General features: G+C 39.2%; 1 pseudogene; it reads right to left on the bottom strand.

Moving 5' to 3' along the window:
- The window catches only part of LOC137993001 (TNF receptor-associated factor 3-like), a 12,279-nt pseudogene that overhangs the window by 550 nt on the left and 1,729 nt on the right, over nucleotides 1-10,000 (bottom strand).

Here is a 10,000-nt window from a genome sequence, read left to right as displayed (position 1 = left end):
CCGCGGCTTTACGGAGCAAATGTTTATACCCTGATTCAACTATCAACAGGTAACATCGAAAACCGAATGTATTTGTCCCTGAAAAATAAGAAATTTTTCTGATACAAAGCTTTCTTAGAGAGATTTCCAACAAAATTTTATTGACATTACTCCTAAGAGAATAATGTGATCTTTTTGTGGGAGTTGAAGTTTCCTTTAACTAACAATAAATTATCGACAAAAGATGTATAAATGTATAATTCCTTAAATATATTACAACTCCCATTCGTTAAAAGATGTTTAAAATGAGATAGTTGTTCGTTCAGGAAATTTTTTTAAAATCTGTTCTTGACTTTTTTCTTCGTGTTCTCCAAATAAATAACTTTATTAAATTAGCTAATATCGTCGATATTTTTTCAGTCAAATTTATGGCACATTAAATTAATGCAATATCCACGTGATCGTCTTATTCAAAATGCAACGATCGACTTTTGCCAACTCGTTCCATTTAAAATGAATCTATGTCCTTTTGTAAATATCCTTTACGTTTTGTTAATCTTACAACTATGTCCCATATAAGTCTAGATGTCCATCCCCATAAATATATGAAATATAAAGTATGAAAATATGTATCAAAATCCCTGTGATTTATTACTCATATCGATGTCCCTTTAACACGTGGAAGTTCCACACAATAAAGAAATTTGAAAAGATTGATCATGACGAATGGCGGACGATGAATTATTCTTTTGTCTTTCTAAATCATCCCAAAAAACCCCAAAATTCCACGCTAAAATAAAGCTTGAAGGTAAAATAAGCATAAGGGCAGATGATTCTTAAAAAACTTATTCGATAGCACATTTTGCTTTCCCAATGTAGATCACGTGACAACATTTGAGACAGACGGTATTTCCTTTCAAAATCGGTCATACTCCTCCATTCACGCACGTACTCTGTTATGAACAAGACTATTGATAAAGTCTCCCGAGTACGGTCATATGATCTGTGCACTGAACAAAATGAATAAGCAAATAACGTTTATGAAGGCGATTTCCAAACGACTACCGGAAGCTATTATGCTACAGTTGTGGATTCTCTGCTTGCACAAATCCCCCAATACACCTCTTTTACCCCCCCAAATTTTTTATAATCATTGTTTGCAATTTCTCCTAGGACGTGAAGATGTCCCAAGAGAAATCGAAAACAATGCCTATCCAAATTTTGGGGGGAGGGGGAGAGTAAAAGAGGTGTATTATGGGACTTTGTGCAAGTAGAGAATTAGTGCAACTTGTTCAACCAATGAAAAGCAAACCAGCCATGGCGTGCTTCTGGTAAGCGGAATGCATTAATTTGCTCACTTCAAATTCTGTTTGGTTTGTCGTCCTGTTTGCACACCTGCGGCGATTGGCCGCAGTAGTAACTTAAGGTTTGCTTTTAGCACACTTAATTGAAAACCACTTGATCCCAAAGGTCCATGGAAACAAATCCCCATCAAAAATATAGAGTTATATTAAGCAAACAAAATTCCTATCATTCTATATCATGCATTTACTCAGTGCACACCAGCCAGCTATTCACTGTCCTCTGAGCCCTGTAAAAAAAATTGTTTGACATATCCTTGGTTCTGGTGTTAGCTTGTCCATAAATCCCCTTGAAGGTCCCTCATGTCAATGTTGACTTTTACGAACATGATATCATCCCTGACAAAGCCACCCTGTCGGAGTTCTTTATGAGGAAGAAGAGTCGGACAGCCGGACGCAATATTCATCTCAGAAGTCGGTCTTTTAAAACTTGAGCTGTGAGGATCAGGACGAAATGCATCAATGACATCTCTGATCTTGTCCTGGTCAATGATTCTAAATTCAACCTTGTGACGGAAAGGCCAAGGTAACAAAGAATCGTATTCGCCTCGCATGATGACAATAAAGGCGGACAAGTGCGTTCCTTTGGCCATCCCATCACCATTGAGATATAGACGGGCACAAACCTTGTACCCAAACCGTCCCACGTAAAACGGAGGGCTATAAATCGAAATGGTCTTTCCAGAAACGGCTTCTTGGAATCTGCGGCTGTATTGGTCGATCTACCAGAGATAAACTCCATTGTATGACGTTGACTCCAACATTTGAATCTGAAGATTTTGACCTGAAAGTTGAATTTCATGCAAAGCTAATTGATGCTCATTTCTGTCCAAACGACGTTCACAGGGAGAATGAGAAGCTGAAAAAGAGCTAGACCATCTCGTTTCGCTGTCTTTCGGAGTAACACTGATATCCTTGACCAGCGCCAACTCGCTTTGTAAATTGTTAACCAGTATCTCGTGTTCCCTCACTGTCTTCAAAATTTCCTCAATTTGAGAGGAGACAACGGCTCTGTTTTCACCCTCCGCGGCCGCCTCTAAATCACGGCGTAGCTTCTCCAAGTCGTTTTGCTGGCTACTCATTGATCTCTCGATCAGAGCTATTTTAGTGTGCTGAGTTTGGATGTTAATTCTTGCTGCTACAAGTTCTTCGGTTTGGTTTTGAAGTTGCTGGTCTAGAGTATTTTTCTCTTTCTCTAAAAGGTCAACCTTCTCCTCCAGTTGTGCATATTTCTTTTGGTTTTCAACGCTTGATTCATTCATCTTTTCTACGTGAGCGTTTATAGCTGTCTTTAGGTGTTCGTCAATAAATTTTCTTTTACCCTGTGCGTGAAAGAAGGTATTTAATAAAGAAACAGAGAAAGCAGGGATTTATATGGTCTAAGCCTTTGCTACCTATTTCTAACAATAAAGTAAAGGTTTAACAGGCCGGCTAGGCACCCGGCCCCTGAATACGACTCATGTAAGACCTTGGAGCACAGCACCACAGCCAGATAGAATAGGCTGGGAGTCGATTTTACTGAGGGAGGAAAACCGCAGTTCCCGGAGAAAAACCCTCGGAGTAAAATTGAGATCGACTGAAATTCAACCCACATACGATCTCAGAATGCGCTCCCGGGTTCGTAGTGGTGGGAGGCACGAGTGTTACCACCGGGCTATCCTTACTTCCTCTATATGGTTTAAGCCTTTGCTACCTACTTCTAACAATAAAGTAAAGGTTAAGCTTAGATTCATTTTTTAGCGCAGGGTAAATGCAGCTGATTATCCTTACTTACATGAGGAGAAGCAATTGGGGGACACTTTGTGACGTTCCCAGACACGAGTGATGTTGAAGTTCCGGGAAGACAAGCAAGGGGACACTTCGTGACGCTTATTGAAATTGCTATGTATCTAATTTGGGACATTTCTGGACATCATGCGCCAGCGAAACACAATTTTATTAATTTTTTTTTATTGCTGCGCCTACTCACTCACCTACTGAGCAGAGAACACCTCCGGAAATATAATTTCAATCATCATCAATCGTTCATCATCATCGTCTAAGCTAACGGTCTGACTCAATCCTTTTTGGCCAACCTTCTTATTTTATTTTTACGAATAGTTTAAGATTTTGAAATTTTGATATGCATTAAAAAGATTTCAACATATTTAATTTATTCATAACAGCTTAAATGACAGAAGGTACTTACTTTAAATTCACAGCCATGAGCGGAAAAAGGGCATAACACCTCCGCCTGAGGACACTCTGTAGTCACGTGGTCATCTAACATATCACGTGGTATAGTCTCTTTTCCGCAGAGTGAGTGACATGTGACGGGGAATTTTCGGCAAATTTCCAAATGATCCTAAAGAAAAATCAATAAGTTTGAATGTTCGAATGTTATCGGGGTGGGTTGCCTCCTGTGAACTTGCTCCACTTAAGTCCCCGTCTGAGGGACGTACACGATGGGAAAAAGCAGTACGACCCCTCTAAATGTGGTGCAAACGCATACGATTTTTAAGCGTCTAATTGGTCACTTTGAGGTTGCGTGGGAGACAAGGTCGAGAGTCTTATTGGATTGCATTGAGGGACTGTTTTGGGTACGAGCCACCGTTTATGCAGTCTCCGTTACTCTGCAAAGCAAAAAGACTTTCGTATATTCTTGTAAGATAAATAACTTTGGGTTAAATCTTTGTGACGTACGTTGTTAGTAAGTAAACGTTGTTTGCACCAGCATCTCCCTGACCTTCTCTGATCAAATCCTTTTGTTTCCCGGACAGGTTTGCACTTTGGAAGCGAGCCATCGTTTTAAAATTTCCATTGTACAATATTCTTGTGATTTAGGAAGCTCAGCGCCTGGTACCTCGTTTTCTTGCAACTTGAGTTCTTGCTCTGCGTACGCAATGATGAAAATGCGTCCCCCAAAACAGTCTCACGATGCATTTTAACAAGGCTCTCGACCCTGTCTCCCGCGGAACCTCAAAGTGGCCAATAGACTACTTTCATAAATGACGGACGATTTATTATTCTTTTGTATTATTAATGCTAAGCAGACCTGCTGGCCTCATTTTGGTTTTGCATTTTAACGAGGCAAAAAAGGAGGCTTCTTAGCATTGAAACAAAAGAATACTTTATTTGTCTGCCATTTATAAAAAAGGTCCGGTACGAGTAACAAGTTTAAATCGTATTTGAAGTGCGAGTTAACTGTTCTTCTGTTTTTATTCAAGTAATACCTTGATGACTTCTTGTTAACCTCAAAATTCAAAAGGACATTTACTTTAACTTTGAACGAGGCAGCAAATGATTATTTGAATAAAAAAGATATTTTAAACGGCTGAATAGACCGCGTCAGGTCCAGACAAGCTGAGGAAATATTTGGCAGTGGATGATGGTTTACGGACTGAGCAGCTGCACAGTCATTAAATTTTCCCAAAATTTGAGTTGATCTGCAAATTGTTTGAGACATGGCAAGGAATATAAGACACAAGACTCATTTACTCCAGTTTCCTAATGTTCTGGGATTCGTGACTATTTCTTTCCTATACGAAATAATCAGCATGTAAAGGAACCTCTGGTAGCTGCTATCAATCCATTAGTGACCTCACTCAACCCATCCAGCTTATCAGTATTAGATTGTGCATGTTGCCATACCTTCATGTTGTTGTGACGCACATTTCCTCCACAGTATGAACACATCACTGCTCTGTTGACACAGACCTTTAACCTGTGTTCTTCGAGATTCCTTCGCTCTACTGTCTCACCACAGGCTTGACACTGTACGTCACCATACAGACAGCTTACTTCATGGTCCTAGGAATTTCATACAAACTTTTAGGGATAGTAATTTTCAATTATTATCCTACAGTCCAAGAGGGGAGGGTCACATACATTCTACAATAGGAGAGTCGTAAAAGGGTTGACCGATAGAAGATGAAAACTGTCTTTAAATAATGAAGAAAATGACGAATGCTAAAGAAATATTTAACATTTTCTCTCCTGATTTCACGAACAAATTCCTGACACCTTTTTCAATGTGGAATAGGGCAAAGCTTCGTTTTACCTACCCTCAAATTCCGGAACTCCCCTGTCCAGTCGCAGTTTCTATCTCGGTATTGGCAGCCACAACGGAGATCCAGTATTTCTCTCTCGCAGCATTTGTCATGAAAGGATTCGTCTTGTGAAATCTGGTTGCCATCAACAGGGCATAGCAAACTCTTTTGCCTGAGAAAACGAAAAATTAGCAATTATTCCATCAGCGCGCGTTGGATAATTCCAGGAAATTCCGCTTTCCGCACAAATTTTTCAGCTTGGCAACAGTTTGTCGCAATCGGTTTCCATATTAGGTCATACAGTAAATGAGCTGGTAACTGAGATTGAGTGAACCAATCCGAAAGCTAGAAACACAATATCAGAAGTCGAAAATTCAATGATTATAGATAATGATCACTTACATATAGCAGAGCACAACTGCTTTATGGAGATCATAAGTTCGAATCTTTAGCCTGGGGCTGACTTCGATTTTAAAGTTGTCCTTTGGTCCGTTGCTAAGCAATAGATACATCATCGAAGAAAATTAATTGTCCAGGGTTAGTTGGATCCTCTTTGTGTAAGCTCAATGAACTGGATGAATTTTTCTATGGAAAACCTTCAACGTAGATTAAGGTGATGAAATACACCACCCGGGCGTGAGTTGTTCCTAGAAACCTTATAATCCTCTAAATTTCCCTTAAACTACAGAGGAAATCACTGCGAATCCAATTTTTGTCCGTAAAATTTCATCCCAGTTTTCTTGTAACCGGGCTTATCCGGTCAATTAGGTTCATACTCAAAAATCTCATTCACGCTTGGTTTTTTCTCAGGTTGTGTGAGCTCTTTTTTGTACTTTTTCAGGTGATAGTCAAGGTAGATTCTTTGGGTTCGTTATGAGTCAAGTTTGTGCTAACTATAAGAAAGGAAAAAGAGGAAGTCTCCTTTTTCGGGCGGCGGTGTTTTGGTTTCGCACTACTCTTCCACCATGAGAGTTTTTGGAAATAATGGCGTGGTAGACAACAACCCGTGTAGTGCATTTTCCTGCAAAATGTTTTTGATTGGATGCCATTTGACAGTTAGAGATTTGGCAGCTGGCTTATGTATGCATATTAATTAGGGGTCTTTTCACGCGCGCCCTCCTCGTTCTCTCTTTCCCTTCTCTTTCCCTTTCGACCGCCTGCCACGCAGGCTAGTGCTCACATTTCCCATGTTTCTTCTTGATCTCCAGTGCCGCGAGATCTGGAATGCAAGATCCGTAGTTGTTTATATTAACGTTGCATTTCAATAAATAAGGTGAATTTTGTCTTTTACTTTTCTTTTCTGAACTCCTTTCATCCATGGCTCCTGCTTTTCCAGACGCCCAGTTTTTCTGCGGTTTCCTTTTCGAATAGTTGATTGCATTCAACATGCACATTTATAAATATTCCCACGCTGTTACTGAAGTTATTTTGAGTGCTTACTTACAATAAAAAGAGGCAGAACCCTCTGTCATCTCACTTTCACTAATTAGATTAACAGATTTGGTCATTCTGAACGCGTCGGTTACTGTAACGGGTGAAGTTTCTTTTCACACTTCTCTTCCCAAGCCTCACTCGGTCATTTTATTGGTTTGCGTGACAAAACACGACTGCCTCGGAAAAGCGGGCCGCTCGACTGGTTTCTGAAGGGACTGCTCGCAATCTAAAGTAGCAACTGAACTCTGCTTGCCACCAGCTCAGTTAACTGGTGCAGTCAGTGACCTTACCCAAATACTGGTGGGGCATCAACAGATGTTAGCTTTTGAACAAGCTGTGCGAGAATTGTGACGAGACGGAAAACATGATTTGAACCGACACCAGGGGCTTAAGGCATTGCCGGCAAACAGTAATGTTCGAACTAATTAGGTTTATGGATCGCTCAAGAATATTTGAACCAGGTGGCAAACCCAGTGTTCGCCATACAACTGAACGTAATAAATGTAGAGGAATTGACCTTTACTACCAAAAAAGCCAATCCTAAACTAAACATCACAGACCAAAACCGAGTTCGGTTCTCACTGTCAGTAAGCTTAATTCAAGTATGTAAGTAATCAGTGGACACCGAAAATTAATGACACTATCTCTTTAGACGAGACTGTGTCACGGCTCTGTTGGAATGGGATTATTTCAGTATAAGTTTCACTTAATGGCCAAAATCTGCCATCGATAGCTCTGGCGCAAAAAATGTTATTCCACATCTCTTTCGTGATATTCTTAGAAAGATGCAGAGGTAAATATAATACACAATCATTTTTACTTCGTACTGAGCATTAATAGCGGATGATATGACGCCTTTTAGACCAGTTTCACCCAATTCAGTTTACAACACATTTCCACTCCGCCGAGAGACATAGAAATTACGAACTCCACTTCGCCGTTAAGCAAATTTCATTAACAGCGAAATATCGTCGCTAATCTATTATTGTGATTGACTACTTCACCGTTAATGAAATTTAAATAACTGCGAATTGTTCTCTCTAGTCTATTATGTTGATTGTCTTCTTCGCCGTTAATAAAATCGCAATAACTGGGTAATACTAGATGGATAGACAAGAGTACCTTATTTCGCCTTCGAGAAATTTTGCATTCTTTCTCGCTCCCTATCAAGCAGACCTACTGAGAAACACCAAAGATTTGTACGTGGATATCACATACACAAATAACAATGGATTTCCTTTATTACTGAACATGGTTGCTTTTAACGAAATTACCATGGAGTTTAACGTTGGTTGCGAGAGTTCTTTTGAATAAACAAGACGGCGATGCCTACGCAATAGCTATTCGTGAAATATTTACCCACGTTACTAAAATACACCCGTCGTTTAAAAATGGGCAGACTCTTAGACAGATCGTGGTAGATTTTGATGAAGCAGAATATAACGGCTTTGAAAGAAGTATCGGAGCGGAACTCTGCGAGAAAATTTTGCGCGTGTGTACTGTGCACTGGAAAACTTCTGCTAATCGAGTAAGTGATATTGTTACAAAAAGCAAAGAGGAATATAAAATCTTTCGCTACATTGGACATGCCATACAAGATCTACCGAATCAAACTGACGTCAAGTTGGCTTTCGACGTCCTTCACGGTGGTGTAAAGAATATAGCCGAGGCGAAACATCTCTATTATTGTGATTGGCTACTTCGTCGTTAGTGAAATTTAAATAAATGCGAAATATTCTCTCTATTGTATTATTACGATTGTCTACTTCGCCGTTAATGAAATGTCATTAACAGCGAAATATCTTCGCTAATCTATTATTGTGATTGGCTACTTCGCCGTCAATGAAATTTAAATAAATGCAAAATATTCTCTCTATTCTATTATTGCGATCGTCTACTTCGCCGTTAATGAAATGTCATTAACAGCGAAATATCTTCGCTAATCTATTATTGTGATTGGCTACTTCGCCGTTAATGAAATTTAAATAACTGCGAAGTACTTCCTTCATTCTATTATTACGATTGTCAACTTCGCCGTTAAGCAAATTTCATTAACAGCGAAATATCGTCGCTAATCTATTATTGTGATTGACTACTTCACCGTTAATGAAATTTAAATAACTGCGAATTGTTCTCTCTAGTCTATTACGTTGATTGTCTTCTTCGCCGTTAATAAAATCGCAATAACTGCGAAATATTTCCTTTATTCTACGATTGTCATTGCCTACTTCACCGTTAATGAAATTTCAATAACTGCGAAGTATTTCCTTCATTCTATTATGTTTTTTGGCTACTTCGCTGTTAACGAAATTTCGATAACTGCGAAATATCCCCTCTATTCTATTATTTCGATTGGCTACTTACCGTTAATGCACTTTCATTAACTGCGAATTATCTTCGCTAATCTATTATGGTGATTGACTACTTCGCCGTTAACGACATTTCATTAACTGCGAAATATTCCCTCTACCCTATTATTAGAGAGCTTTAGATTCTACGACGAGGACGAGAACGAGTACGAGTTTTGACTGCCCGTTTATAGCGAAAATACTAAGGAAATTTATAACCCGTACGCTTAATCTTACTCTTTGTTAGCAGTATAGGTTGCTCAGTTATTCTTATTGCTGGTAACTGAGCCTTTTTGCTCATCAAAAAATGCCAAAATTGCTACCGTGTTGTTGACTTGTTTTGATTCGACGACATTTGTGCAAAATCTCGTACTACAATGACGACGGCATCACGTTTTTCCCGCCAAAATGACGCTGGTTTGCGCGAGCGCTCACTGTTGTCTTATGAGAAAATCTCGTACTCGTATTCGTTCTCGTACTAGAATCTAAAGCTCTCTATTACTAGTTTGGCTACTTCGCCGTTACTGAAATTTCAATAACTGCGACATGTTTTCCCTCTGTATTTTGTTATTGAGTTACTTCTTCGCCGTTAATGACATTTGAATAACTGCGAAAAATTCTCTCTGTATTATGTATTGAGTGCCTTTGTTGCGAAATTTTATTGTTATCTATAGAGTAGAATAACTGCAAATTTCTCATTTGTCAAAGTACCGACGAGCATCGGATAAGCAGGTTCAGGCTGCAAACTATTTATCGTCTGAATAGTTTCCAAGCTCTAAACAATGGTCTTTCTCTAAGGATGCTTCGTTGTACACGTTTCTTACCTGAAAAGTGATTCTAAACATATCTT

The sequence above is a fragment of the Montipora foliosa genome, chromosome 2 (genome assembly GCF_036669935.1).
Source record: "Montipora foliosa isolate CH-2021 chromosome 2, ASM3666993v2, whole genome shotgun sequence".
Lineage (NCBI taxonomy): Eukaryota > Metazoa > Cnidaria > Anthozoa > Scleractinia > Acroporidae > Montipora > Montipora foliosa.
Note: the sequence above shows the minus strand (reverse complement) of the source record. Positions and strands in the feature narration are given on the sequence as shown.